The sequence below is a fragment of the Caretta caretta genome, chromosome 3 (assembly GCF_965140235.1).
Source record: "Caretta caretta isolate rCarCar2 chromosome 3, rCarCar1.hap1, whole genome shotgun sequence".
NCBI classification, from domain to species: Eukaryota; Metazoa; Chordata; order Testudines; family Cheloniidae; genus Caretta; species Caretta caretta.
Window position 1 is genome coordinate 62,340,150 of NC_134208.1, and position 8,905 is coordinate 62,349,054.

Sequence of the window (8,905 nt, forward strand, 5' to 3'; positions counted from 1 at the left end):
CTGCCGCCTCAGCTGGGGACACGTGCAGGGGAGTTGACTCCCTCGTCAGCTCCCTTCCCTCCGGGCTGGATCCTTTCACCAGAAGGATAACAGTGAAATGTTTGAAAGGACCTTTCCCAGCTGAAATCGGGTCAGTGTGGGAAAAAAAAGAAAGTGTGATGGTTTCAGTGCCTAACTTTAATCCTGGTATTTTAATCAGAGTCCCCTTCTTCTAAAAATTACAGTTATTACTAAACATGTACATTAAGGCATCAGCCTACATTATTCCCCCTTCCTTTCCTCCAATTGCTGTCTGAAAGATACAGGCAAACAAACACCCCACATATGGTCAATGCAAAACTCAGTGGGACTCTATTCATACTCACCTGCAAGATCAGGGCCCACAGGGGAATTGACTGACTAGGCAGCAGTAGATAAGGCACTGGGCTGAAATTCAATAGATTACAGTTCTATTCCACTGACTTGCTGGGTAACCTTGGGCAAAGCACTTAATTGCTCCATTCTTCAGTTTCCCCATCTACCCTTTGCTAGTCTTGTCTGCTTGTGGTGTAAGCATTTCAGACCAACCACTGTGTGTTTATAGGATGCCTCAAACCATGTGGCACTGATATTAGTTGGTTCCTTTAGGTGCTACTATAATATAAATAACAATATACAAAGGAAAACAGTGTTACTGACTGTACACAGTGTAGACAAAACCACAAAGTAAAACTGAAAAAAATAGAGAAAAATACATTTTTCTCTACTCCCTTTCAGATATTGTAGTGTTTGATGTTTCTTGAAACAATAGAATTTTCACATACGTGTGATTTTATTTTGATTGCATCTCTTTAGACATTGCAGCATTTAGGATGAGACTAATGAGAGCTACACTGAGACTTCTGCAAGATCAGAGCTTTCAAGTATCATCATTAGGTTTCAGAGATCATGGTTTACACATCTTATTGCAGAATTGGCACCTATGGGCAGACTCAGTAACACAGATAGCCTGTAATAACGTCTGCACAGGGAAACTGTAAAAGTTCCAGTAGAGCACAGCAGTTCAATCCCTGCTTAAGATGCCAGTCCAAAATTTCTCTGTAAAGATATTAAGTATAATTCTGTGTCACCTTTAGCAGACAAACCATTCTTAAAGATAACATACATAATGTTGTTTTTAATTGGTCTCATCCCCTTTTTTGGCATCTTTATTATGCATTAAAAACCCCCTGAAAGCTTGAAGGTTTTTTGATTTCCTTCCCCATTGCCTTCCCGCTGCCTTGTTTAACCCTAGAAATACCAGGAATGTAAATCTGATCTTTTCTGTTTTACTGGATGATTTATTGGGGAACTCAGAGCCTGTATATTGTGATGAGCATTCACATCTTAATGAAAGGAATGGGGGCAGGAGGGAAGATGTTGGCTCTTTAAGAAGGATATCCTTTCTCAAAAATAGTCCTTAGTGATTGGAGTTTAATGAATATTGACAAAAATCAATCAAAATAACCCCAGAGTTTTAAATGCTCAGATTAAAAATCCCTTCTCCTCTTAGTTATCAGGTTTCAGTCTCTTTTTTCAGCTTCTGATGTCATAATTTTACTAGATCTCCAATCACTTTTGGAATTACTCAGACTAGACAAATTCCTAATCTAAAAAAACAAACTGAATGCTTCCCTCCTCCCTTTTAAAGACATCATAAAGAAGCACACAGACATCAAAAGCCCAGCAGGTTAGTTTTAAGCAAGTGATTTTTGTTACTCCTTTGAGTGGTCACGTAGGGCCCTTTTTTCTGTATGGGCACTTGCCTGTCTTCAACCTGATGCAGCCTTGCAAATGGGAATAAAATGAAATGGTTCTGGTATGAAGATTATGCAAAAGAGATCCTGTCTTAACCGAAACTTTTAACCTAGTGGTACAGTGGTTCTCAGACTGTGGCTCATGACTCCCATTGGTGGTTCACAGAGTCATTGCTGGTGGTCTGTGGAGCTGAGTCTATCACAATGGTGAAAAATGCATAACTGAAACAAAAGCCTCCTATGCAACTTCAATTGTGTATGTGTCAGACTTCAAAGAGAGCCCCCTTATGTGCCTATGTTTGTTGGGCTGCTGCACAGGGATTGGAGTCTGTTAATAAGTTTCTTCTTTGTCAGGTGTTTCTTTGGTGTAAGTTCATCCACAATCAAATTTGTTGATGGAAACCACTTCATGCCAGGGGGTGTGGAAGTACCCCCAGCACTCTTAGTTCCGGTACTTCTGTCAAAGATTCTTAAATAATTCAATTCAGATCAAGCATTGACTGGCCAATCTGTGCTGACATAATTTGTTTAGCACCCATAATGTCCAGTACAAAAATATATATTTCCTGCCCCAAAAACTTATGTAAAGACCCTCTAGGATGGTTATGAAGAGAGCAAGATGGCAGCAAACAGCAAGAGAGGGGAGATTCTGTGCATAGGGGCCAGAATTATAAACCAATTTTCAGGCACTACGTTAAACATGGTTCCACCACTGCTGGAATACTGTGTCCAGTTCTGGTGCCCACAGTTCAAGAAGGATATTGATAAATTTCAGAGGGTTCAAGGAAGAGTCATGAGAATGATTAAAGGATTAGACAACATGCCTTATAGTGATAGACTCAAGGAGCTCAATCTATTTAGTTTAACAAAAAGAAGGTTAAGGGGTGACTTGATTACAGACTATAAGTAACTACATGGGGAACAAATATTTAATAATGGGCTCATCAATTTAGCAGAGAAAGATACAACACAATACAATGGCTGGTAGTTGGAAGCTAGACAAGTTCAGACTGGAAGTAAGGTGTAATTTTTTAACAATGAGAATAATTTACTATTGGAACAACTTACCAAGGCTCGTGATGGATTCTGCATCACTGACAATTTTTAAATCAAGGTTGGATGTTTTTCTAGAAGATATACTCTAGGAATTATTTGGGGAGAAGCTCTATGGCCTGTGTTACACTGGAGGTGTAGACTAGATGATCACAATGGTCCCTTCTGAACTTGGACTCTATGAATTGATGAACTTGGTTCAAAGGCCAGTATAGACAGCCTTATGGACTTGGGAAGTGGAAGATTTGAGTTCAAAAGGGAGTTCATAATATGTTAGTATCTCAATATATAAATTAGACCAAACTGTTTATTTGTTACTGTGTCGTGATATGGCCTATGATGTCCAGCATGATTCCATAATCCAGTTAAAAATTGATTCACACGCATCCAGAGCAGATGACCAAACACTATTGTAACTGGGTTTTCTAACATTTATTTATTTTAGAGGTGATAACCGAAATTTCAGTCTCTTACTTTCTGCCAAATGTGGTTTGAAGACTCCTTGCTCTGCTTTTTGCTGTGTCCAGTAGAGACAGACAATGGCACAACAGTGACTTGAGTTAGGTGTCTAATAATAATATACATTTCTATAACACTTCTTGTCCTGAGAGGTACCAAAGTGCTTTACAGATGGATGCATGCATTACTGCTGAAATGCACTCACTTCTAAGGAACAAAAGTTTGGCTGATGCTATACAAAACAAAACAGAGACTGCAGAGTTGCTTGAATTATGCCAGTGTAGTCTCCTTAAACTTTTTCATGTTGTAGACACTTTTTAAAATTAAGATTCTCCTCCAATGGCCATCTCCTCTTCCAAAGTTGATTCCACACTTTTCCCACAGCAAAGTATGCTTGGCTACATTAAAAATATATATAAATATTGGAACAACATTAAGGAGACAATAAAAATTAACTCATTTTAATGGGACCAGTGCAGCTTTTCCTTTCCCTTTTCCTTTCCCCATAGTTCTGTGTTTTGGAGAGGCATATTGTATAAATGAAAGAGAGAGGTAAAATGTTTCCCCTCCCTAGATGTAAGACTCCACATATGTTGGTACGGAATCTCCCCCATTGTCTGTAACCCCACATTGTTCTAATCTCGCCAAGTCACTTTGCAATTAGACTCTGTCCCCTTCTGTTTGCTACTCTTCCGATTTTGCAGTACCCCGGTCTTTGAAACCATATGCCATAGCTGTACAGCAAATGAAAAAGAGTTGCTACAAGATAACAGTTGCAGCATCCTTTTCCTTTCCCTCTCCCTCTCCATTGCTTGTGTTGTCAGTTGTATCATGTCTCCTTTTAGACTGAAAGCTCTTTGAACCTGTCTTTCCTATGTTCTGTGATGCACCTAGCGCAGTTCTGGATAAGTAATAAATAATAATGTTTATAAGATGAAGAAAGAGGAGCTGGCAGAAATTAGACTGGCACCCTCCATGGAAGGGTTATAGCTCGATGGTTGACAACCTATGGGTCTTGGATCCCTAGTTGTTCCTGGATGCCCAGGTAGTGTCAATTAAAGTATATTTTTATTAACTGCATGTGGTAAGATAGTTTTTTGCTTACCTTTTGGATTAGGATCCTGTACAGTTACTCATGCCTCAAGGTTAGAATATTTCACTCTGATGTATATGGGGTCATAGCGTCAAACCATTCAGAAACTGCAGCTAGTTCAGAATTTGGCTACCTACTTAAGTGAGGGGGGTTCATGCAGAGAACACATGACATGCATGCTCCATGATCTGTGTTCGCTGCCAGATTATTTCTGGGTCAGGTGTAAGGTGTTGTTTTTGATCTATAAGTTTCTAAAATAGGGGCGCGTCCATGTACCAGCAACGCAGATACAGGTAAGTAACCGTTTTCATGTTCTCTCCACAGGTACTAATGCGGAGAGTGGACTAGATGATATATCTGAGGGAAGGGAACAGAAGGAGACTCCGCCGATTGGAAGGCATGAGATGCACTGTCCTAGGGTTGGGGGTTCCATGACCACCCCTCCCAAGAGAAGGAGGCGGGTGGTGGTAGTCGGGGACTCTCTCCTCAGAGGGACTGAGTCATCTATCTGCCGCCCCGACCGGGAAAACTGAGAAGTCTGCTGCTTTCCAGGAGCTAGGATTCACGATGTGACAGAGAGACTGCCGAGGCTCATCAAGCCCTCGGATCGCTACCCCTTCCTGCTTCTCCACGTGGGCACCAATGATACTGCCAAGAATGACCTTGAGCGGATCACTGCAGACTATGTGGCTCTGGGAAGAAGAATAAAGGAGTTTGAGGCGCAAGAGGTCTTCTCGTCCATCCTCCCCGTGGAAGGAAAAGGCCTGGGTAGAGAATGTCGAATTGTGGAAGTCAACGAATGGCTATGCAGGTGGTGTCGGAGAGAAGGCTTTGGATTCTTTGACCATGGGATGGTGTTCCAAGAAGGAGGAGTGCTAGGCAGAGACGGGCTCTACCTACTGAAGAGAGGGAAGAGCATCTTCACAAGCAGGCTGGCTAACCTAGTGAGGAGGGCTTTAAACTAGGTTCACCGGGGGAAGGAGACCAAAGCCCTGAGGTAAGTGGGGAAGTGGGATACCGGGAGGAAGCAGGAGCGTGCGAGAGGGCAGGGCTCCTGCCTCATACTGAGAAAGAGGGACGATCAGCAAGTTATCTCAAGTGCCTATACACAAATGCAAGAAGCCTGGGAAACAAGCAGGGAGAACTGGAAGTCCTGGCACAGTCAAGGAATTATGATGTGATTGGAATAACAGAGACTTGGTGGGATAACTCACATGACTGGAGTACTGTCATGGATGGATATAAACTGTTCAGGAAGGACAGGCAGGGCAGAAAAGGTGGGGGAGTTGCACTGTATGTAAGAGAGCAGTATGACTGCTCAGAGCTCAAGTATGAGACTGCAGAAAAATCTGAGTGTTTCTGGATTAAGTTTAGAAGTGTGAGCAACAAGGGTGATGTTGTGGTGGGAGTCTGCTATAGACAACCGGATCAGGGGGATGAAGTGGACGAGGCTTTCTTCCGGCAACTCAAGGAAGTTACTAGATCGCAGGCCCTGGTTCTCATGGGAGACTTCAATCACCCTGATATCTGCTGGGAGAGTAATACAGCAGTGCACAGACAATCCTGGAAGTTTTTGGAAAGGGTAAGGGACAATTTCCTGGTGCAAGTGCTGGAGGAACCAACTGGGGCAGAGCTCTTCTTGACCTGCTTCTCACAAACTGGGAAGAATTAGTAGGGGAAGCTAAAGTGGATGGAAACCTGGGAGGCAGTGACCATGAGATGGTTGAGTTCAGGATCCTGACACAGGGAAGAAAGGAGAGCAGCAGAATACGGACCCTGGATTTCAGAAAAGCAGACTTTGACTCCCTCCGGGAACTGATGGGCAGGATCCCCTGGGAGAATAACATGAGAGGGAAAGGAGCCCAGGAGATCTGACTGTATTTTAAAGAATCTTTATTGAGGTTACAGGGACAAACCATCCCGATGTGTAGAAAGAATAGTAAATATGGCAGGCGACCAGCTTGACTTAACAGTGAAATCCTTGCTGATCTTGAACACAAAAATGAAGCTTACAAGAATTGGAAGATTGGACAAATGACCAGGGAAGAGTATAAAAATATTGCTCGGGCATGCAGGAGTGAAATCAGGAAGGCCAAATCACATCTGGAGTTGCAGCTTGCAAGAGATGTTAAGAGTAACAAGAAGGGTTTCTTCAGGTATGTTAGCAACAAGAAGAAAGTCAAGGAAAGCGTGGGCCCCTTACTGAATGATGGAGGCAACCTAGTGACAGAGGATGTGGAAAAAGCTAATGTATTCAATGCTTTTTTTGCCTCTGTCTTCACAAACAAGGTCAGCTCCCAGAATACTGCACTGGGCAGCACAGCATGGGGAGGAGGTGACCAGCCTTCTGTGGAGAAAGAAGTGGTTCGGGACTATTTAGAAAAGCTGGACGAGCACAAGTCCATGGGGTCGGATGCACTGCAACCGAGAGTGCGAAAGGAGTTGGCGGATGTGATTGCAGAGCCATTGGCCATTATCTTTGAAAACTCATGGCGATCCAGGGAAGTCCCGGACGACTGGAAAAAGGCTAATGCAGTCCCCATCTTTAAAAAAGGGGAGGAGGAGGATCCTGGGAACTACAGGCCAGTCAGCCTCACCTCAGTCCCTGGAAACATCAAGGAGCAGGTCTTCAAGGAATCAATTCTGAAGCACTTACATGAGAGGAAAGTGATCAGGAACAGTCAGCATGGATTCACCAAGGGCAAGTCATGCCTGACTAATCTAATTGCCTTCTATGATGAGATAACTGGCTCTGTGGATGAGGGGAAAGCGGTGGACATGTTGTTCCTTGACTTTAGCAAAGCTTTTGACACAGTCTCCCACAGTATTCTTGCCAGCAAGTTAAAGAAATATGGGCTGGATGAATGGACTATAAGGTGGATAGAAAGTTGGCTAGATTGTCGGGCTCAACGGGTAGTGATCAATGGCTCCATGTCTCGTTGGCAGCCGGTATCAAGTGGAGTGCCCCAAGGGTCGGTCCTCGGACCGGTTTTGTTCAGTATCTTCATTAATGATCTGAAGGATGGTGTGGATTGCACCCTCAGCAAGTTTGCAGATGACACTAAACTGGGAGGAGAGGTAGATACGCTGGAGGGTAGGGATAGGATACAGAGGGCCCTGGACAAATTAGAGGATTGGGCCAAAAGAAATCTGATGAGGTTCAACAAGGACAAGTGCAGAGTCCTGCACTTAGGATGGAAGAACCCCATGCACCGCTACAGACTAGGGACCGAATGGCTCGGCAGCAGTTCTGCAGAAAAGGATCTAGGGGTTACAGTGGAAAAGAAGCTGGATATGAGTCAACAGTGTGCCCTAGTTGCCAAGAAGGCCAATGGCATTTTGGGATGTATATGTAGGGGCATTGCCAGCAGATCGAGGGACGTGACCTTTCCCCTCTATTCGACTCATTTGGAGTACTGTGACCAGTTTTGGGCCCCACACTACAAGAAGGATGTGGAAAAATTGGAAAACATCCAGCGGAGGGCAACAAAAATGATTAGGGGACTGGAACACATGAGTTATGAGGAGAGGCTGAGGGAACTGGGATTGTTTAGTCTGCGGAAGAGAAGAATGAGGTGGGATTTGATAGCTGCTTTCAAGTACCTGAAAGGGGGTTCCAAAGAGGATGGATCTAGACTGTTCTCAGTGGTAGCTGATGACAGAACAAGGAGTAATGGTCTCAAGTTGCAGTGGGGGAGGTTTAGGTTGGGTATTAGGAAAAACTTTTTCAATAGGACGGTGGTGAAACACTGGAATGCGTTACCTAGGGAGGTGGTGGAATCTCCTTCCTTAGATATTTTTAAGGTCAGGCTTGACAAAGCCCTGGCTGGGATGATTTACTTGAGGATTGATCGTGCTTTGAGCAAGGGGTTGGACTAGATGATCTCCTGAGGTCCCTTCCAACACTGATATTCTATGATTCTATGAACCCTCCATTCTCTGTGGAACTCACTTCTCACCTTGGCTCCAGATGTGGTGACCTTCAGGACATGCTGTGAGACTCGCCCATTTTCCAAGGCTTAGTTTGTGTGGGGCTAGGCAAAGAACTTATGCTTTGGGGTGGGGAAGGGAACTGGGTGCCTATTCTTTTATGAATTTGTTCTGTCTGCATTTTAATCTGTGTAATACAGCTAGAGCATAGAATAGGCACAATAAAAGAGTCCAACTGAATAAATACAGACCTAGGTTAGAACTAGGGCTGTAAAGCAATTAAAAAAATTGTGATTAATCGCACTGTTAAAAATAATAGAATACCATTTATTTAAATGTTTTTGGATGTTTTCTATATTTTCAAATATATTGATTTCAATTACCACACAGAATACAAATTGTACAGTGCTCACTTTATATTTTTATTACAAATATTTGCACAGTAAAAAACAAAAGAAATAGTATTTTTCAATTCACCTAATACAAATAATGTAGTGCAATCTCTTTAACATGAAAGTTGAATTTAGAAATGTAGAATTATGTACAAAAATATAACGGCACTCAAAAATACAACATTGTAAAACTTCAGAGCCTA